The sequence below is a fragment of the Magnolia sinica genome, chromosome 18, assembly GCF_029962835.1.
Source record: "Magnolia sinica isolate HGM2019 chromosome 18, MsV1, whole genome shotgun sequence".
Taxonomy (NCBI): domain Eukaryota; kingdom Viridiplantae; phylum Streptophyta; class Magnoliopsida; order Magnoliales; family Magnoliaceae; genus Magnolia; species Magnolia sinica.
The window spans coordinates 11,409,767-11,433,981 of NC_080590.1; positions in this window are offsets into that span (position 1 = coordinate 11,409,767).

Sequence of the window (24,215 nt, forward strand, 5' to 3'; positions counted from 1 at the left end):
CGACCATTGATTTTTCTCCGGAGCATGAGTTTCAAAACAACCGATTTTTGGCCAAACCCTTTATTCAAGCTAGATGGAGGGTCTGAACGGTCTGGATTCCATACACAACATGGTGGGCGCACATCAAGGGTGAGTGTCCCTCCCAGCTTGTTCCTATGTTGTGCCCCACCTGAGTTTCTAAATGAACAGATTTATGGGCCTCTATAGTATTTTAGGGCAACGCATATGATGAACAGGTTGAATGTTGTGAAAACATCAGGTGGGCCCCACATCTGTCCGGTACAACTGTAGCCCCTTCGATAGAAGAAAAGGATGCGTCATGCAGAGAAGCAGAGTGGACACTCAAAACTCAGTCAAGATGGCTGAGTCGCTGGTAATTCAAGGACTCATGAGATCCTTGACCTAAATGCAGGGCTGTATTCGGGTCTTCAGTTTGTACGGTGGTCCTGTTGTTCGTTAATCTGGACCATTGGTCTACTCGTCCCAGACTGTGGATGGTCCATGTGATGATAATCTCCTTATTGGGACAGTGCCAAACCTTCAATTGGGCTCCTACTAATGGCTGTTTAAGAAGAGAACACAAAATGTTCTACACGGAATTTGCAAAAGGCCCACGTGGCTAGAAACATCTAATCTTGGAGATTTTGGGCTACTTGTACACTGAAAGCCCAAGTGCAATGGCCAATGAGGAGAGATGGCATATCAAATTGCCATTGTTGATTGTAGCTCGAACAACATAAATTTACATTCTTACCATTTTTCTTTCCATCCGATCCATGAAAACAGTGGGCCCCACAATTTAAAGCACCGATGAAAAAATTAGACTGGCCCACTTATCGCTTGGGCCCACAACTGAAAATAATGGATAGTCGATGGTCTGTCGGATCGTAAATGAGTGGATTGGAATTGCCTAATTTCATGACATTTGAGATCTTCATCGTGGGGCCCATGTTTTGTACGGGTCAGATGTCATACCCATACGATATGTTGACAGGAAAGGCAAAGGGTGCATGCTAAGTTCGCATAGGGGCAGTTGTAGGTTATCAGTGATTGTTCCAATTTAGCACACCTTTGCAACGGTACCGACATTCGTCTGGTTAGGGGGTAAGATAAGAGCCGTACATTTCACAAGTTGGCCTCACGTGTACGGTAAATATGAACCGTCGGTTAAACATGATATTAGTAGAGATCACTGCCGTCCATTTCGTGGATTGAAGACATGGAATATCCACAGATCGGTCTTGGTTAGTTAGTAGACTTGGTAGAGACAGTGAGAGTGAACCACGGTTTGATCACTGGTTGTGTTACATTCTAGACCGTCCAAAAAATAGAACATCCACTGGAAGATGGATCACACATGTGAGAAGCTGCCACATGTGATGCGCTTGTTTTTGAGCACCACGTGGCTGTGACCCTCCAACCAGCTACGTGGGTGCGACCCTGAACGTTGGGCCCACCTCCATGTATGGATTCTCAGTGCATGGTCCCAAAAATTAAATAGATATAAATTTCAGTTGTACCACACCACAGGAAATAGTGATCATTGAATGCCTATCATTAAAACTTTCTGTGATGCACGGTAATATTTATTAATCATCCAACCTGTTAAAAATGTAACTTTGGATGAAAGTAAAAAAAGCTTTTAAAAAAACAAATATCAGCTTGACTTTTGTGGCTTACAAAAGGTTTTTAATGATCAATAATTTCTATTTCTTAGGGTGTGGTCCACCTGAAATTTGCATTTGCTATGCTTTTTAGGACCATCGTTAAAATAAGCTTGGAAAACAGATGGACGACAGGGATATAAGCAGGGGCGGCTCAATGGGGTAGGCAGGTGAGGCAATCGCCTAAGGCCACCAAATTACAAAGGCCTATATTATAGGAACAGGCTTTTAATACTCTGACAGCTTTTTGTAATCTATACACATGCACTGAGAATTTGCAATCTTTGAATATTTTTAAATTAAATTAAATAGATATAATAGTGGGTCCCAGTTTAGATGGTTCATGAAAAACGAAAACACACAGTGGCTGGATCAAACAAATTATTTGAATTCAACATACAAATTCCCACTAATTGGAAGATAGAATAGTTAAATCAATGGATTTTTTATAATTTAGCCTATCTAAAATGGATCACCTAATTTGAACGGTTTAGATGGAGTCAAAATATGCTATATTAACAATTTAGGAGTGTCTATTTATTAACTATAACACTGCTGGAGTACTATACAATTCTAAATTCTTTAATCTCACAATAGACGCGGGTTGCGTGCAGACCACTTTAGGGATTCCTGCAGTCCTGAGCTCTGTGGGGTCCACATTATTATATGTGTTATATCTATTCTATTGATCCGTTTCTTCATCCCATTTTAGAATATTAGAAAAAAACACGAAACAGAACCAAAGCTCAAGTTGACCACAACACAGAAAAAAAGGGGATATTGAATGCTCACCATTAAAAACTTTTCTGCAGGCATCAGAAATTTTGGATAAGCTGATATTTATGTTTTCCTTTCATCCATCTAGGATTCACATTATGAACAATTTAGCAATTTTATTTATCAAAACTGATTTATTGGGTAAACTTGAATACAGAAGTTTAATTAATAATTTTGCATCTAAAAAGGCAAGAAGCAAATTTATGGTTTAATTTTGAATTTATTAAATTTTTTTTTAATTTTTAAAACTAAAAAGCCTCATTTCTACAACTTGCCTAAAGCCCCCAAAAATGTTGAGCCGCCCCTGGATATAAAATGCAAACATTGTGATAGACCCTACAGCTAGGATCGCAATGACATTGCTGGTTCTGGGTGGGGTCGTAGCCATGTCGTGTTCCCCTTGCAAGTGGGCTCATAGGGATAGACGTACATTAAGTATTATTTCTTCCTGGCCCGAGATCAGACTGCTCTAAAAGAAGAGTCCACGCAAAGTATATTAGAAAGTTGTTCTTAACTAAGCCCATCATTAACCATGGTCTAATGTCTACTTAAATCCCATGATGTAAAGGCTGAGGGAGCTCATCCATGTGGAGATAGTACCCAATCCTACCTTTTCTCCCTTGAAGGGCATATGACATAGAGTGGGCGGTGAGAATTCTATAAGGTGGGCTTGGATTGTCCTAAGTGTTGGATAGTGTGATCGGGAGTATCAGTGGACCCCACTAAGTTGTGAAATATCTAAAATTGTGTAAAGGGTTGTGCGCTACAACTGTGTCACACACATAGTATTCCAGTTGGACTAGATTACCAAATTCATGTGAAGCATTAGGGAAAGGAGTTTCAATGGATTTCAAACTCTTCTTATAGTGTGTGATATGCATTGTGAAGATAACGATGCTTACTTCAAGCGATAAATCAAAAAATATTTCTATTAGTCAACTTGAGTTCTTCATGAGCATGATTCAAAATTCCAACAAATTGTAGAGTATACACTTAGATTGACTAGGTGAGCAGAGGGTTGAAAATAGAAATAATAATGTATAATGTTGATGTAAGTATGAATGAAATTGATTTGAGTCATGCAAGTGGGTGAACGGATTGTCACAATAATTGACTTGATTGGACTAGGTTGACCTTTTGGTCGCTTAGGTGGATGGGATTAAATTTTGGCTAGGCTAACTGAAGGCTAAAAGAACTTCCTTTTTTGCACTCTCTTCTTACCTTGGTGGATAGTTGGGATAGGTCCACTCTCCCTCTCTTTTTCTATTTTTCTGTGAAGATGAGTGAATAAGAGATGACTGTTGGAATAAGTGTATCCCGTGGCGTAATGTAAATAGTTGGATTGGGTAGTAAGAAGCATAATTTTAGGTAAAAGTAGGGGTAGATGAATCATTTCCCCTCGAGCAGGCTTCCCAAGGCGTGGTTTGCTTTTTTTCTTTCCCATCCAACACACAAAAAAAAATATATTACAGGAATCCATGTAGCTGGTGGCTCACCATGCACCACCGGCAACGTGAACGGCCTCGGTTGTGGTGGGGGTGCCAATTCCCCTTTGGTCCACCTCTTTCTTCTTTTATCGTGGTCCTAAGCAAAATGGGCTTGGGCTTAGGCTTGGGCGTGTACTCGACCATAAACAAAGCTTAGACTTGGGCTTGGCTTTTAAATTGGTTTAGGGGTTATACTCATGTGCTCTAATTAGCTAATCAGTCCTTGGTGGGGTGTCTACAATATCCTTGACATAGCTTATATATTTCACCAAACCACTAATAGAAAATAATAATAATAATAATCCAATGGTCCTATTTTAACAAACAACTGTTCATTAATCAACGGTTTAGATTGTTAAGATAATGACTTAACAACATTAAGGTCCATAATTTAGTTGGTTTAATTTGATTTGCTTCATGACATGTCTGCAATTTATAAGTGCCTGCGTATGAAATGCTGCCGGAGTATCAAATGGCTCCCCTGTGGATTATCGATGAGAAATTTCCTACTGTACGACCCATTTATGGCCCATGAACATTTTTAAGCCCACCTATTTTTAGCATCCAAGAATAAGCCCCAGATGTACAGACAGCTTTTCACAGGTCGAAAATGCCCCTGCTTTTTTAGAAATGTGATTTCTGAAAGCTGGGGTTCCCTATGGCTACGGATTATAACCGTAGCCATTGCAAAAAGTGTACAAACTACCGCGTCAATCTGTGCACTTTTTCTTTTCTTTTTTTTTTTTACATGGAGAACTTTATTCTACCTACATTTTTCTCTAATACATATTTATATAAATATGTGTATATAAGCATGTATAAAAAAAATTTCTCTCTTTTTTTTTTTTTTTTTTTCATTTCTTTCTTTATTCATTTAACAAGAATATCTTCTAAACCAAAATTAGTTACTTGACGTACCATATATGATTTTGGGGTAGGAGAAACTACTTTAGCCAACCAAATGGGTTATTTTTCAATATTCCATTAGGTCGATGGTCGAAAATCCATTTCATTCATTTGTAGTCAATTTCAATCAATTCGCGGTCAATTTCATTCATTTTATTAACTTCGCAATCAAATTCATTCACTTTGCGGTTGATTTCAATCAATTCGCGATGAGTTTCATTAACTTTGCGGTCAATTTCAATCACTTCATGGTCAATTCTGTAACAACTCTAAATTTTGGTGCATTAAAAAAAATTAAAATAAATATTTAAAGATTTTATTTTTAAATAAAAAATAAAAATAAGTCAATAGTTGAGTTGGTGGAGATGTTATTAGTTGAGAGAGAGGTTTAGGGGTCAATTCTTGAAGTAGTAATAATAATTTTTATCAAATATTTTTTTTTTTAAAAAATAAATTTAGGATAAGGGAGAATTTTCTTTAAAAAGAGATACGAAAGGTTTCTGCATTTCTTTTTTTAAAAAAAGAGATAGGAAGCACTAAAGTAAAAGGAAGAGAAAATTCTAAGAAAGCTCGATCAAGTAAGTTCTAATTGTTAGATCTTTTTAATTTTTTATTATGTTGTTAATTTCTTCTTGATTTATACAATGGATGGTGTGGATCATCCACACCATCATCGTGTAGGTGTGTAGAGTCAATTTTAATAAAGTGATGTTTTTATGATTTCAAATCTAGTTAATAATATTTTAAGAATAAATAAAATGGATGAAATCTGATTGTGTTAAGATAGATCTGTACGGATCATATGATCCCTAAGGCCAAAATATACAAGGGCCATAATTTTCAAATCAATCTGACCATCAGATATGCCATACTAGTCAAATCTATAAATGTTTAATAAGGAATCTTAGATTTTTACGCAAGTGTTGGTATTACTTGGCGTAGAAGGTTACGATGGGCCTATTGGTATATGTGTGGTTAGATCCACACCATTCATCCAATGTGTAGAGGCAAAACATAACCAAACCTCAAGAATCGAAATGATCTAACTATCCGATGGGCCACCCCGATCAAATAATTTTCAATCAATTTTATAATCTTACAAAAGAAATAAAAGATAGAAATATAAAATAAAATTTTTAATTATTTGATTATTTTAGATCTAGGCACCCAGGATGTATATCAAGGTGGGCCCCATCAATAAAATAACTAGATGAATAATAATGTTGTTGATATAATTGATAAGATCTCTGAATTCAAACCAACCTAATTACCTTGTGGATTCTACACTACCAGACCAAGGTGAGTAATCCAACTTGTCTCATAATTCATTAAAATTAAAATAAATCGTTTGTGATTATTTGATTAATTGATATACTGATTTGAGTATTTTGTTTTGATAATTATACGCTAAATTCATATGTGAATATTCTGATCAAAACAACTATGCCAAATATGAAAAATATGCATTTACATATCATCCATCATTCATTACATTTATACAATGAATGGTCGATCCTAGGGGCTCTCCCTGGAAGAAATGTCAATCCGAGTAGAGCGTTACCAGATGCGGACTATGTCCAAGCCTACCAAAAGGTGGAAGCCTACCCAACGGGTGGATGCGGGTTGACGACCTCCAACCCAAGCAGATGGACGATCACCCCATTTGATGCATTTATACACCATTTGCGTGCATATCATTGTGCATACATTTTTATGTTATTTTAATTGCTATGATTATGAACCATGCTGAGTTATTTCAATAAGCCTAGCTACCTTACATTTTTATTGATGGAAAAACCGTACAAAGGAGTCATTAGCAGATGATGTGGCGCAAGAACCGGAAGGATACACCGTACCTGAACACGATCCATATGAAACATGGCCATACTTATATGAAGATGAAGTGGCAACATAAGACCATTTCTCATTACTTGCTAGCATAGTTTAATTAACGTAAAATATATATCGGTATTGATTTTGATATTTTAAGAAATTATTTAGATTTATTTTATTGACACAATGTTAGTATGGAATAAACATAATTATAATACAATAATATAATAAATGAATGATTTTTTTAAGATTTATTTTATTTTAAGGGTTGTCAAGATTTATATATGCCTGGTTGATTGGTGCTAAGTGTTATGTATGTGTGATTGAAATTATGGTGGAACTTAGACTGAATATAATTATCATCTCTGACTAAACCGATTAAGGAATTAAATTAGTACACTTTGTGTACGAGTTACGAACTGAAACTCGGGTCTGAGGGTGCACACTTTGTACCTGAATTTCGAGGCGTGACAAATTCCTTTCATTTCACATTCAATTTTATGCATTTCATAGTCAATTCCGACGATTCTCCTTCACGTCACGGTCAATTCAATTCATCTCACAGTCAATTCCCTTCACTTCACAATCAATTCATTTCATTTCACGGTCAATTCCCTTCATTTCACAGTCAATTCCGTGTATTTCACGGTCAATTCTGGCGATTCCCCTTCACTTCATGGTCAATTCAATTCATTTCATGGTCAATTCCCTTCACTTCACAGTCAATTCAATTCATTTCACGGCCAATTCCGGCGATTCCCCTTCACTTCACGGTCAACTAAATTCATTTCGCGGTCAATTAGCTTCACTTCACCGTGAATTTCATGCATTTCGCAGTCAAATCCCTTCACTTCACGGTCAATTCCATGCATTTCACAGTCAATTCCCTTCACTTCAAGGTCAATTCCATGCGTTTCACGGTCACGGTCAATTCTCTTCACTTTAAGGTCAATTCCATGCATTTCACGGTCAATTCCGGTGATTCCCCTTCACTTCACGGTCAATTCCGTGCATTTCATGGTCAATTCCCTTCACTTCATGGTCAATTCTATGCATTTCACAGTCAATTTTTTATTGGACAATTAAAAATAAAAAACCCAATAGTCTTTGTTTTAACATTTTTAAAAAAAAAAAGTTACACACGTACACACACCCCACACACTCACGCTTGTGGAATTTCACCACCTATGGGTACTCGAACCCTTGACTGGGTGTTGAAACTCCTGAGAGTCTACCACCCGAGCAAGAGTAAGGACCCAATAGTCCTGCTTCAAAAAATAAGAGTCCATGAATAAAAAAACCCAATAGTCTTGCTTCAACAAACAAGAGTCCACGAATCAAAGGTTAGGATTATTCAGCCGATCTGATCTTGGGTCTATGACTCAAGTGACTGTGAGCTTCACAATTTAGTCGGTTTAATTTCAGTTAGTGTATGCCACGTGTGTGATTTCTGAGTACCAGGGTATCAAGTGGCACATACACCCTCGGAGTATTAAATAACTTCCCCTAGAGTAGAAAAAATTAGCACTAGACAGAGGCTCTAATCCTTATTCGACCGACACTATATACCGTCTATCAGAGTGTGATGGATGATGCGGTGACACGTAGAAAGTGCATGCTTTGACTACAAGTTTTTCAACTTCCCAAATTGCCGATCCTCCTATATATAGATCATGAATTAGTAAGTACACCTATTTGGTTATTTGATGTGTTAGATTGGTGGACATCTATTGGATGGTTTAAATGGAAAATAATAATAATAATAAACTAACGTTCCTATTTCAACAAACAACTTTTCATTAATTAGTGGTTAAGATTGTTAAGATTTCATAATTTAGTTGGTTTAATTTGATTTGCTTCATGACACGTCTATAATTTATAAGTGCCTGCGTATGAAATGCTGCCGGAGTATCCAATGACTTCCCCGTGGATTATCAGCCAAACGAGGGAAACGGATTGGCTACTCCCCTTGCCACCAGCCAATGGCTGATGGTTGGTGCTACGTGGACCCCACCATGATGTGTGCGTTTCATCATGCCGTCCATTTATTTTTCTAGATCATTTTATGGAATGGTACCAAAATTGAGGTATATCAAAATATCAAGTGGACCACGTTACAGGAAACAGTTTTGAAGTAACGTCGGCCATTAAAAAAATTTTGGAGGCCATAAAAGTTTTGGATCAAGATGATATTTGTTTTTTTTCCCTTCATCTGGGCCCCGTATGACCTAATAAGCAGATTGGATGTCAAATAAACAATACAATGGGTCTTAGGAGGATTTTAATGGTGGATATTCAATCACTATTGTTTTCCTGTGATGTGGTCCACCTGAGATTTATATCCTTCTTAATTTTTGGACCAAACCCTAATATGATCTTTAAAAATATATGAACGGAATGGATGGTGAGGCTCACAGAGCACCGACCATCAGTCGCGGGGCTCGTGGTGGAATCCATTTCCCCAGATGAGGACGCAATCCCTCGAATCTCTTTGCACATGGGACTGGAGATAATAGTACGCCATGTCGTGTAGAACGTACCAACTTGGTCTTATCTATGAGATCTGATCCGTGTATCAGGTGGGACCCACCATTTATATTATTCGACTCAAAACTCAGGCATGTTAACTAATAATATGATCCACACATATAGGAGAAATGAATTGTTATGGAAAAATTGGCAGTGGTTCAATTCAACATACATGTTTTCACGTATGATGAGTTCTCAAGGAAATTAGTTGGACCCGATCATTCCAACATCTGGGCCCACCTGATCCACAGCTCAGATGTCCCATGGACGATGCACAGTGGCACCTAGCGACCTAAAGATGTAACTCATCCGATGAGCCTTTGCCGTAAAATTCCGCCACTCATTTGATACTCATTGGAAGGACTACAGTAAGGTAGCTTTTATTGAGGATTTTTACCGTAAACTTCCTCAGGAACCTTGGTTTTACGAAATAAGCCCCAGTATCCGTGGATTAGTTTAGAAACGGCCTCACCTAAGACTATGTGGACCTTACCTTTGGGTTACGTGGGGCCTACCTTGATGCATGTATTATGTATCCAGGCCATTCATTCGTTTTTTCAGATTATCTCGGGATGTTAGTCCAAAATTGAAGCAGATTGAATTATTGGAATGGACCATACCCTAAGTGTCACGCTCCAAAATCCGGGTACAGAGTGTGCACCCTCAGACCTGAGTTTTGGTTCGTAACTTATACACAAAGTATACTAACTCAATTTTTTAATCAGTTTATTCGCATGTGATATTTACATTCAATATAAAGTCCACCATAATCTCAATCACACATATATAATACATAACACCAATCAACGAAGCATTTATAAATCTTGATAATCCTTAAAATAAAATAAACCTTAAAATTATTCATTTATTATACCATTATACTATAATGATATTTATTCCATACTAATATTGATCCAAAGAAATAAAGCTAAATAATTCCTTAAAGTCTCAAAATAAATACCAGTATGCATTATTCGTTAATTAAGCTGTGCTAACAAAATAAAACATATAATCAAAAATTTCCTAATGCAGCCACTTCATCCTCAGATAAGTATGGCCATGTTTCAGGTGGGTCGTGTTCAAGTACAGTAGATCCTTCCGGTTCTTGCGCCACGTCATCTGCTAATGACTCCTCTGTATGGTTTTTCCATCAATAAAAAAAATATAAGCTGACCTGGCTTAGTGATATAACCCAGCATGGTTCATAATCATAATAATTAAAATAATGCAAAAATACATGTATAAAGATATGAATGTAAAATGGTGTATGAATGCATCAGATGGGGTGATCGTCCATCTGCTTGGGTTGGAGGTCGTCAACCCGCATCCACCCGTTGGGTAGGCTTCCACCTTTCGGTAGGCTTGGGCATAGCCCGCATCTGGTAACGTTCTACCAGGATCGACATTTCTTCCAGGGAGGGCCCCTAGGATCGACCATGCATTATATAATGCAATGAATGAGGGATGATAAGTAAATGCGTATTTTTCATATTTGGCATAGTTGTCTCAATTAAAATATTCACATATAAATTTATCGTACAATTATCATATCAAAATATTCAAACCAGTAAATAAATCAAACAATCACAATGATTTATTTTAATTTTAATGAATTATGAGACAAGTTGGGTTACTCACCTGAGTTTGGTAGTATTGACTCTGCAATGTAATTAGGTTGATTTGAATGTCGGGGTCCTATTAATTACATCAACGGTATTATTATTCATTTATTTGTATTACATGGTGGGGCCCACCTTTGATTAACATCCTAGGTGGCCAGATCCAAAATAATTAAATAATTCAAATTTATATTCTATTTTTTTTCTCATTTATAAGATTTTAGAATTGAATGATAATTACTTGATCAGGGTGGTCCATCGGATGGTCAGATCATTCAGATTCTTGAGGTCTTGTCATGTTTTATCTCTATGCATTTGAGGAGTGATGTGGATCTAGCCACACATTCACCAATGGCCCATCTTGACCTCCTACGCTAAGTGATAGCAACACTTGCGCAAAATATCCAAGATTCCTTTATCAAACACTTCTAGGTCCAACTAATGTGGCCTATCTGATGGTTAGATTGATCTGAATATTAGGGCCTTTGTGTATTTTGGCCTTAAGGATCATATGATCCGTACAGACCAAATCTAATTTGATCAGATGCGCACCAACTACAATTACATAATTTTAGGTTCACCCACCTTTAAAGGGCCTCCACCCATGATCCAATACAATGAACGTGTGACCAATCCACACTGTTCATTGCATTCACCGAATCAATTTATATTAGATATATAAAAATACTAGAATGAGGACGATATACATACCCGATGTAAGCACTCCAAAGTTTTCTTTCTCCCTTTCTCTGTTGTCGCAGGTAGCCTTTTTGTTAATATTTTAGTTTGACTAGAACTCTTTTTATCTTGAGAGATGCGAGGAGTGTTTAGAGGTATATTTAAACTAAACGAGTTAAAGATTTAGATAGGATAGGAGATAAGGTAGATTTAAAATAAATAAATAATAATAAAGATAAGATAATATATATATATATATATATATATATTCATTAATATTATTAAATTATTCACGGCCCTTACATTCTACCCCCCTAAAAGAAAATTTTCGTCCTCGAAATTTACCTGAAATTACTGCTCAAAGAGATGAGGATATTTTTCACGAATTTCTCTTTCCTACTCCCAAGATGCTTCGTCTACTTCATGATGACTCCATAAAACCTTGACTAAATGCACCGTCTTAGTGCGTAACACGTGCTCCTTGCGATCCAGTATGCGAACTGGTTTCTCCACGTAAGATGTATTTTCCTGTAAATCGAGATTTTGCCATTCAATCACATGAGAATCATCTCTCTTGTACTTCCTTAGCATCGATACATGAAAAACATTATGGACATTGGCCAACTGAGGAGGTAATGCAAGTCGATATGCTACTGCTCCAATCCGCTCTAATATTTCAAATGGTCCGATAAAACGTGGTGTGAGTTTTCCCTTAGTACCAAATCGTATCAATCCCTTCATGGGAGAAACCTTCAAAAACACGTGGTCTCCTACTGTGAACTTTAAATCTCGTCTTCGATTGTCGGCATAGCTCTTTTGACGACTCTGGGCAACTTGTAGTCGCTTTCGAATAATTTCAACTTTTTCAGCAGCTTCTTGAACAACATCTGGCCCAATTAAACATTTCTCACCTACCTCGGCCCAACAGTTTGGTGCTCGGTAAGGACGTCCATACAAGACTTCGTACGAAACCATATCAATGCTTGCTTGGTAACTATTGTTGTAGGCGAATTCGGCATAATGTATGTTGTCGTCCCAGCTCCCCTTGAAATCCAGAGCGCATGTACGTAACAGGTCTTCTAATATTTGATTCACACGTTCCGTTTGCCCATTAGATTGTGGATGATACGATGTGCTGTAATCCGTAGTCGTACCCATAACTTCCTGTAGACTTGTCCAGAATCGTGAAGTAAAACGTGGGTCTCGATCCGATACAATAGAACTAGGGACACTATGAAGTCTCAATATTTCCTTAATGTATAGCTTGGCGAGTTCCTCCATTGAATAATTGATACAGACAGGAATAAAGTGCACTGACTTGGTCAGTCGATCGACAATTATCCAAATTGAATCGTGCTTCTTTTGTGTCTTAGGAAGACCGACTATAAAGTCCATAGAAATACAATCCCACTTCCACTCAGGTACTTTCAGAGGCTGCAATAATCCTGATGGGTTTTGATGATCCGCCTTTACCTGCTGACACACAAAACATCTCGACACATAATCAGCGATTTTTCTCTTCATATTCGGCCACCAAAATGATCGTTTCACACTATGATACATCTTTGTGCTTCCCGGATGAACTGTAAACTTAGTTCAGTGTGCATCATTTAGAATATCGTCTTTTAGATCTGGAATATTAGGCACACAGAGTTGACCTTGATACCAAATTCCCTTATCGTCCCCCATACTCCAATCTGAAGTCTTATCATTTTGATACTTGGCTATCATTTTTAAAAACCACTTATCATTCGTTTGAGCTTTAATTATTCGCTCCACAAGAGTCCGTTTTACCATAATGTTACATATGCAAATCTTCTTTTCTTGAAAATTCAATCGAATATCAAACTCTATAATGAAATTCAACATTTCTCATTCGTGTACCATTAAGCTGGCTACACTCTTTTGTTTATATTCTTTTCTACTCAAAGCATCAGCAACCAGATTAGCCTTACCCGGATGATAGGACAACGAGAAATCATAATCCTTAAAAAATTCCATCCATCTTCTCTGCCTCATGTTCAAGTCCTTCTAAGAGAATAGACACCTCAAACTCTTGTGATCTGTATAAAGCTCGAACTGTTCGCCATATAAGTAATGTCGTCAAATCTTCAATGCAAATACAATAGCACCCAACTCTAGGTCATGAGTTGGATAATTATGCCATGGAGTTTAAGCTGCCTTGATGCATATGCGATCACCTTGCCCCCTTGCATTAATACACAACCTAGACCTTTAGTTGATGCATCAGTGTAAACTTCAAATACCAACCCATCCTTCGGGAGGGTTAGAATGGGAGTTGAAGTTAAGAGTTGCTTTAGTTCAGCAAAAGCTTCTTCACACTTTTCAGTCCACTTGAAGGGCACTCCTTTTCGAATTAAACTCGTTAGCGGTCCGACAATCTTCGAAAAATCCTTAATAAACCTTCTATAATACTCAGCGAGCCCAAGAAAGCTTCTAACTTCTGATACACTTGTGGGTTGATCCCACTTTACTACAGCTTCGGTCTTCATAGGGTCAACCGCAATACCTTTTTCTGAAACAATATGCCCAAGAAATTTAACACTCTCTTTACAGAACTCACACTTAGAAAACTTAGCATATAACTGGTTATCTTTTAGAGTCTGCAACGCTGTCCTTAGATGTAGCTCATGCTCTTCACTGGTCTTCGAGTAAATCAGAATGTCATCAATGAACACGATGATAAAGTTATCCAGATAAAGCTGGAATATCCTATTCATCAGGTCCATAAATACTGCAGGTGCATTGGTCAACCCGAACAGCATGACCAAGAATTCATAATGACCATAACGTGTTCTGAAAGCAGTTTTACAGATATCCTCTTCTTTAACACGTAATTGGTGGTAACCTGATCTCAAATCGATCTTAGAAAAATATCAAGCTCCTTTCAACTGATCAAACAAATCATCTATACGGGGTAATGGGTACTTGTTTTTAATCGTCATCTGATTTAAGCGACGATAATCAATACACAACCATCGAGTACCATCCTTTTTATTTACAAAAAGTACTGGCACACCCCAAGGAGAAGTACTTGGTCAAATAAATCCTCGGGACCTCAAATATTTCAGCTGCTCCTTCAGCTCCTTCAATTCAATAGGCGTCATTCGATATGGAGACATAGATATTGGTGCCGATCCTGGTAAGAGATTGATACCAAAATCCACTTCTTGCCGAGGTGGTAGTCCTGGTATATCTTGAAAAACTTCAGGATATTCCTGCACAACTAGAATCAAATCCACTATTTTTTCTTGTTTCTCATTACCAATCAATGTCATAACACGCTCGATCTTCTCATTCTTCTTCTTCCCCTGAATCATAATTGGTTCTCTTCCTGGCGCTGCAAAGGTAACTGTCTTCGCATAACAATCCAACGTCGCATGATTTCGAGTAAGCCAATCCATTCCGAAAATAACATTGTATTCCGCCATACTCATTTCTATTAAATTAGCTAATATAGGAATATCGCCTATCATAAGGGGAATAGATTTACAGATTTTGTCCAAAATAATTGACTTGCCGATGGGGGATTCTACCAAAATTTGCTTATCTAGGATTTCTGACTTCAATCTTAACCGAGATACTAACGACGATGAGATAAAAGATAAAGTAGCCCCAAAATCAAATAATACAAAAATCGAAGTACCATGCGTTTCGATCATACCTTCCACAACGTTATTATTTTCTTTTAGATTCTCCTTAGATGAGATGGAATAAACCCGTGCACGTGATGGCTGTTGCCTGTTGGGATGATTCCCTTGGCCTTGAGGAATTGATGGAGATGGTCGATTTTGCTGATTCTGCTGTGGTCGAGGCGGTTGGGTATGTGATGCTTGTGATGTCTGACTTGTTGGTTGAGATGATGCTGGAAGTTGCAATCGCGGTGGTATCTGTTGAAGAGGCGTTATACCCATATCTCTCATCTTAGTTCTGCACACCTGAGCCATGTGACCATACTTACCACAGTACGCACAATTTCCTGAAAAATATCGCTCTTGGGTTCTCGGTATTGATGATTGAATTTTCATTCTGGGTTTCTTCTCTGGTGGTTGGTGTTGGGTAAGTGTCGGCCTATATCTTTGTCCTGTTTCTTTTAACTGTACACGAGATTTGAGAAACCGCTCTGTATCTTGTTCTGCTCGTAAGGCCTTATCGACTACTTCTGAGTATATCTTCACATCCACACAATAAAATTTTGTTCTGATATTATGTCTTAACCCTTCTTCAAATTTTGTAATCTTATAATCTTCATCTTCCATTACTTTTGGCACATATCCTGCTAATTCAGCAAATTTTGCTTCATACTGGGCTACCGACATGGAACCTTGTTCTAGCTTTGAAAATTCCGCCATTTTTTGGATGCGGTACGCTTTAGGAAAATGTTTCTCACGAAACTTTTCCTGAAATTCATTCCAGGTCCACACATGATTAGCTGGAACCATTCTCTTTGCAGCTCTCCACCATACATCGGCTTCGCCCTGAAGAATAAAGGACGCCAGTCTAACCTTCTGATCATCAGGGCACTTCATGGATTCTAGTACTTTCTCAATCTGCTTCAACCAATCTTCTGCTATTGATAGGTCAAATGTACCCCTGAATACTGGTGGTCGTAACTTTGTAAACCTTTCAAGCAAATCTACCTCACGAGGCTGATAAAACCTCAGTGAAGATGTGTTCCGTTGATGTTCGGGTGTCTGATTTAAGGTGGCTAACATGTCCCATGGAACGGCGAACTGTTCCTGTTGTTGTTTTAGCATTCCCGCCATTTGTGCTACCAACCCAAAGGCAGCATCCCATGGTTGAACATTTGGTCCTGCGAGGTTAGTTCGAATGTGGTTGGGGATAACGAGAGTTGCGTACTAGGTCCAACATCTGCCATGTTAACTGGAGGAAGAGGCGATGGAGGAGCTTGCCCTGCTTCATTGACTTCATTCTCGTCTTGCTCATAAGGAGTTGTTCCAGATTCTTCGGGAATAGGAGGATTTGGTAAGGGAGTATCTGGCAGAGGTGCGCTTATGGATGGTATTAAATCATGAATACTACGTATCTTCTTAGGGGCCATAACTCCTATAAGATAAATTATTAATAATTCAGTAGACTTTATAGATTATCTAATTCATATTAAATATTATAAAAATACCTCAGCATTATTAACAAAGAAAAATTCTACAAATCATCAAGTTAGTAGTGTTACATTATAAACAAACCAGTCCACTATCCATGGCTACTATTCCAATCATTGGTTTATATGGTTAAAAATTTCAAATATATCTCAAAATTTTTTGAAAGTTTTTACATGAACATACAACATTTTCACAAAATTTCAGCTCAATTAGACAACTACAAAATTTTCAAAAATTGCTGCAATCAGACTTGTTCAGATTTAGACGATTTTTAACCAGTCTGCACTAATTCCTAAAATCAGTATAGTATCTGTTATATTTAAATTATTCAATTATTTTTTATTAAATTTAGACTTCTATATCTACGATTAGGCTTTTGAATCAGCTTAATTTTTGTTGTATTTATTTAGTTACATTTTTTTAAAGATAAGTGATTTCTGCTGTCCATTGCTGTCCAGCAGTACATTACAACTTAAATTACTTTAAAATTTGTTCAAAGGTCCAGATTTACGTCTCCAATGAATATAATTATATAAATAAGTTAAATTTTCACTTCATATAATAATAAATGAATTATAAATTATATATATATAAATTTTTTTAGTTCATTATATAAAGGGATTATAATAGGAAGTTGTGAGTTTCTAATTCCAAGGACCTATACATTGTGCATGTATGGGGTTCATACCCTACAGGTCACTTACGGTATTCAATTATTATTATTATTATTTTTTCTCTGATACCAAACTGTCACACCCCAAAATCCGGGTGCAGAGTGTGCACCCTCAGACCTGAGTTTTGGTTCGTAACTTATACACAAAGTATACTAACTCAATTTTTTAATCAGTTTATTCGCATGTGATATTTACATTCAATATAAAGTCCACCATAATCTCAATCACACATATATAATACATAACACCAATCAACTAAGCATTTATAAATCTTGATAATCCTTAAAATAAAATAAACCTTAAAATTATTCATTTATTATACCATTATACTATAATGATATTTATTCCATGCTAATATTGATCCAAAGAAATAAAGCTAAATAATTTCTTAAAGTCTCAAAATAAATACCAGTATCCATTATTCGTTAATTAAGCTGTACTAACAAAATAAAACATATAATCAAAAATTTTCTAATGCAGCCACTTCATCCTCGGATAAGTATGGCCATGTTTTAGCTGGGTCGTGTTCAGGTACAGTAGATCCTTCCGGTTCTTGCGCCACGTCATTTGCTAATGACTCCTTTGTATGGTTTTTCTATCAATAAAAAAAATATAAGCTGGCCAGGCTTAGTGATATAACCCAGCATGGTTCATAATCATAATAATTAAAATAATACAAAAATACATGTATAAAGATATGAATGTAAAATGGTGTATGAATGCATCAGATGGGGTGATTATCCATCTGCTTGGGTTGGAGGTCGTCAACCCGCATCCACCCGTTGGGTAAGCTTCCACCTTTCGGTAGGCTTGGGCATAGCCCGCATCTGGTAACGCTCTACCAGGATCGACATTTCTTCCAAGGAGGGCCCCTACGATCGACCATGCATTATGCAATGCAATGAATGAGGGATGATAAGTAAATGCGTATTTTTCATATTTAGCATAGTTGTCTCAATTAAAATATTCACATATAAATTTATCGTACAATTATCATAATAAAATATTCAAACCAGTAAATAAATCAAACAATCACAATGATTTATTTTAATTTTAATGAATTATGAAACAAGTTGGGTTACTCACCTGAGTTTGGTAGTATTGACTCTGCAATGTAATTAGGTTGATTTGAATGTCGGGGTCCTATCAATTACATCAACGGTATTATTATTCATTTATTTGTATTACATGGTGGGGCCCACCTTTGATTAACATCCTAGGTGGCTAGATCCAAAATAATTAAATAATTCAAATTTATATTCTATTTTTTTTCTCCTTTATAAGATTTTAGAATTGAATGATAATTACTTGATTAGGGTAGTCCATCGGATGGTCAGATCATTCAGATTCTTGAGGTCTTGTCATGTTTTACCTCTATGCATTTGAGGAGTGATGTGGATCTAACCACACATTCACCAATGGCCCATCTTGACCTCCTACGCTAAGTGATAACAACACTTGCGCAAAATATCCAAGATTCCTTTATCAAACACTTCTAGGTCTAACTAATGTGGCTCATCTGATGGTTAGATTGATCTGAATATTAGGGCCTTTGTGTATTTTGGCCTTAAGGATCATATGATCCGTACAGACCAAATCTAATTTGATCAGATGCGCACCAACTACAATTACATAATTTTAGGTTCACCCACCTTTAAAGGGCCTCCACCCATGATCCAATACAATGAACGTGTGACCAATCCACACCGTTCATTGCATTCACCGAATCAATTTATATTAGATATATAAAAATACTAGAATGAGGATGATATACATACCCGATGTAAGCACTCCAAAGTTTTCTTTCTCCCTTTCTCTGTTGTCGCAGGTAGCCTTTTTGTTAATATTTTAGTTTGACTAGAACTCTTTTTATCTTGAGAGATGCGAGGAGTGTTTAGAGGTATATTTAAACTAAACGAGTTAAAGATTTAGATAGGATAGGAGATAAGGTAGATTTAAAATAAATAAATAATAATAAAGATAAGATAATATATATATATATATATATATTAATATTATTAAATTATTCACGGCCCTTACACTAAGAAACGATGGTAAATGACCATGAGAAATTTACCACTGGACGAACCATTTAGGGCCCATTTACCTTCTTAGGCCCTCTTCTTTTTACCTCACTAGAATAAGCCCCGGCTGTACGGACGGGTTGAAAATTCCCCTGCTTTTCCTTAAAGCGGATCGGCTGATGCTCGAAGACCAGCGCTGACGCTCCTCAAACTCCGAGTCGTACGAATGGTTCAAAAGAGATCAAAGTTACATGGGCCCGACGGTTCTGTATTTATTATATCCACAACGTTCATCCATATTTCGTGATCATTTCGGAGCATTATCAAAAAAAAAAAAAAATCATATCCAAAGATCAACTGGACCACACCACAAAGAGCAGCGGTAAAATTGATTTTCACCGTTAAAAATTTTGTAGGGTCCACCATAACATTTATTTTCCATCCACTCTATTCATAAGGTCACAAAGACCCAGATGAAGAGGACAAACAAATTTCATAATGATCTAAAACTTCTGTAACCCCTAAAAGGGTTTTAATGGTAGACGTTCAATTCCCCACTGCCTTTTACAGTGTGGTCCACTTGATAGTTAGATTTGTCTTAATTTTCATCTTAAGCCTTAATATGAGCTCGCCAGATAGATGGAGTGTTTGGATATAACACAAACCTCACGATGGGATTCATAAAAGCAACGAGAATTCTACGGCCAAAAAAATATAAAAAATCTGCCAGGCTACCGCGGCACTGCCGCGGGTACAGTCTGGCATATTTATTTTATTTATTTATTTTATTATTTTTTTTTACATGGAGAATTTTTTCCTCATATTTTTTCTCTAATACATAATTATGTAAATATTTATGTATAAGTATATAAAAATATTTTTCTATCTTTTAATTCATTTTTTTATCTATTTATTTAACAAGCATATCTCCTAAACTAGAATGAGTTACTTAACTTACCACATATGATTTTGGGGTAGGGGAAGCTAATTTAGCCAACCAACCTAATTATTTTCCAAGATTCCATCGCGTCGATGGTCGAAAATCCATTTCATTCACTTCGCAGTCAATTTCATTCACTTCACTGTCAATTTCAATCAGTTCGTGGTAAATTTCATTAACTTCACCATCAATTCCATGCATTTTGTGGTGAATTCCAACGAATTCCCTTCACTTCACGATCAATTCCATGCATTTCGAGGTCAATTCCCTTCACTTCATGGTCAATTCCATGCATTTCACGATCAATCTCGGCAATTCCCCATCACTTCACGATCAATTCCATGCATTTCACGGTCAATTCGCTTCACTTCATGGTCAATTCCGTGCATTTCACAGTCAATTCCCTTTACTTCATGATCAATTCCATGCATTTCACGGTTAATTCCGAAGATTCTGCTTCACTTCACGGTCAATTCCCTTTACTTCACGGTCAATTCAATGCATTTCATGGTCAATTCCGGCGATTCCCCTTCACTTCACGGTCAATTCCATGCATTTCATGGTCAATCACCGGAATTGAAGGGAATTGACCATGAAATGCATTGAATTGACCGTGAAGTGATAGGGAATCGCCGGGATTGATCATGAAACGAATGGAAATGACCGTGAAGTGAAGGGAATCGACCGTGAAATGCATGGAATTGACCGTGAAGTGAAGGGAATTGACCGTGAAATGCATTAAATAGACCGTGAAGTGAAAGGGAATTGTCGGGATTGACCGTGAAGTGAAGGGTATTGACCGTGAAATGAATTGAATTGACAGTGAAATGAAGGGGAATCACCGGAATTAACCGTGAAACGCATGAAATTGACCATGAAATGAAGGGAATTGACTGTGAAATGCACGAAATTGACCGTGAAATGCATTGAATTGACTGTGGAGTAAAGGGGAATCGCCAAAATTGACCGTGAAGTGCATGAAATTGACCGTGAAATGAAGGGAATTGACCGTGAAATGAAGGGGAATCGCTGAAATTGACTGTGAAATGCATGGAATTGACCATGAAGTGAAGGGAATTGATCGTGAAATGCATGCAATTGACCGTGAAATGAAGGGAATTGACCGTGAAATGCACGAAATTGACCGCGAAGTGAAGGGAATTTACCGTGAAATGCATGGAATTAACCGTGAAGTGCAGGGAATTGACCGTTAACTGCACGGAATTGATCGTGAAGTGAAAGGAATTGACCGTGAAATGAATTGAATTGGCCGTGAAGTGAAGGGGAATTGCCAGAATTAACCATGAAATGCATTCACTGTCAATTCCTTTCATTGACGGTCAATTTCGTGCATTTCATGGTCAATTCCCTTCACTTCACGGTCAATTCCATGCATTTCACGGTCAATTCTCTTCATTTCACGGTTAATTCCATGCATTTCACAGTCAATTCCCTTCATTTCACAGTCAATTCTGTGCATTTCATGGTCAATTCCCATCATTTCACAGTCAATTCCATGCATTTCATGGTCAATTTCGTCGATTCCCCTTCACTTCACGGTTAATTCAATTCATTTCACAGTCAATCCCCTTCATTTCACGGTCAATTCCATGCATTTCACGGTCAATTCCCTTCACTTCATGGTCATTTCCATTCATTTCACGGTCAATTCCGTGCATTTCACGGTCAATTCATGCATTCACGGTCAATTCCGGCGATTCCCCTTCACTTCACAGTCAATTCAATGCATTTCACGATCAATTCTCTTCACTTTACGGTCAATTCTGTGCATTTCATGGTTAATTCGCTTCATTTCACAGTCAATTCATGCATTTTACAGTCAACTCCAGCGATTCCCCTTCACGTCACGGTCAATTCATTTCATTTCACGGTCAATCTCCTTCACTTCACGGTCAATTCCATGCATTTCACGATCAATTCGCTTCACTTCATGGTCATTTCCATTCATTTCACGGTCAATTCCGTGCATTTCACACTCGATTCCCTTCACTTCAGGGTCATTTCCATTCATTTCACGGTCAATCTCGACAATTCCCTTTCACTTCACGGTTAATTCAATGCATTTCACAGTCAATTCCCTTCACTTCACGGTCAATTCCGTGCATTTCACGGTCAATTCCCTTCATTTCACGGTCAATTTCATGCATTTCACGGTCAATTCCAGCGATTCCCCTTCACTTCATGGTCAATTCAATGCATTTCATGGTCAATTCCCTTCATTCACTTCACGGTCAATTTCGTGCATTTCACGGTCAATTCCCTTCATTTCACGGTCAATTTCATGCATTTCACGGTCAATTCTGGCGATTCCCCTTCACTTCACGGTCAGTTCAATTCATTTCACGGTCAATCCCCTTCACGGTCAATTCCATGCATTTGACGATCAATTCCCTTCACTTCACAGTCATTTACATTCATTTCACGGTTAATTCCGTGCATTTCACGCTCGATTTCCTTCACTTCACGGTCATTTCCATTCATTTCACGGTCAGTCTCGGCGTTTCCCTTTCACTTCACGGTCAATTCAATGCATTTCATGGTCAATTCCGTGCATTTCACTGTCATTTCCCTTCATGTCACGGTCAATTTCATGCATTTCATGGTCCAATATGGCGATTCCCCTTCACTTCACAGTTAATTCAATTCATTTCACAGTCAATCCCCTTCACTTCACAGTCAATTCCATGCATTTCACGGTCAATTCGCTTCACTTCACAGTCATTTCCATTCATTTCATGGTTAATTCGCTTCACTTCACGGTCATTTCCATGCATTTTACGGTCAATTCCGGCAATTCCCTTTCACTTCACGGTCATTTTCATTCATTTAACGGTCAATTCGGTTCACTTTACGGTCATTTTCATGCATTTTACGGTCAATTCCGGCTATTCCCTTTCACTTTACGGTCAATTCCATGTATTTCAAGGTCAATTCCCTTCCCTTCACGGTCAATTGCATGCATTTCACGATCAATTCCCTTTCACTTCACGGTCAATTCCATGCATTTCACGGTCAATTCCCTTCACTTCACGGTCATTTCCATTCATTTAACAGTCAATTCCCTTCACTTCACGGTCAATTCTATGCATTTCACGGTCAATCCCAATGATTCCCCTTCACTCCACGGTCAATTTCATGCATTTCACGGTAAATTCCCTTCACTTCACAGTCAATTCCATGCATTTCACGGTCAATTCCGACAATTTTCCTTCACTTCACAGTCATTTCCTTTCACTTCACGATCATTTCCATGCATTTCACGGTCAATTCCCTTCACTTCACGGTCAATTCCACTCATTTTACAGTCAATTCCACTCATTTCACTGTCAATCCCCTTCACTTGTAGCGATACCGATACTTCCGGTTATCAACAATATAATCGACTATATTGATATTGTTTCCATATCCCTGGCCAGCGAAACTTGTAGCGATACCGATATTTCTGGTTATCAGCGATATTATCGACGATATCGATATTGTTTCTATATCCTTGGCCAGCGAAACTGGTAGCAATATTGATATTTTTGGTTATCAGCGATATTATCGAAGATATCAATATTGTTTCCATATCCCTGGCCAACGAAAACTTGTAAAGATACCGATATTTTCGGTTATCAGCGATATTATCAACAATATCGATATTATTTTTGTATGGAATTGCCCGTGAAGTGAAGCATAATCACCGGAAATGACCGTGAAATGCATGGAAATGACCGTGAAGCGAAGAGAATTGCCCGTGAAGTGAAGGGAATTAGCCGTAAAATGTATTGAATTGACCGTGAAGTGAAGGGGAATCACCAGAATTGACAGTGAAATGCATGATTTGATCGTGAAATGCATGGAATTGACTGTGAAATATATGGAATTGACCGTGAAGTGAAGCGGAATGGTCGGAATTGACCGTGAAATGCATGAAAAT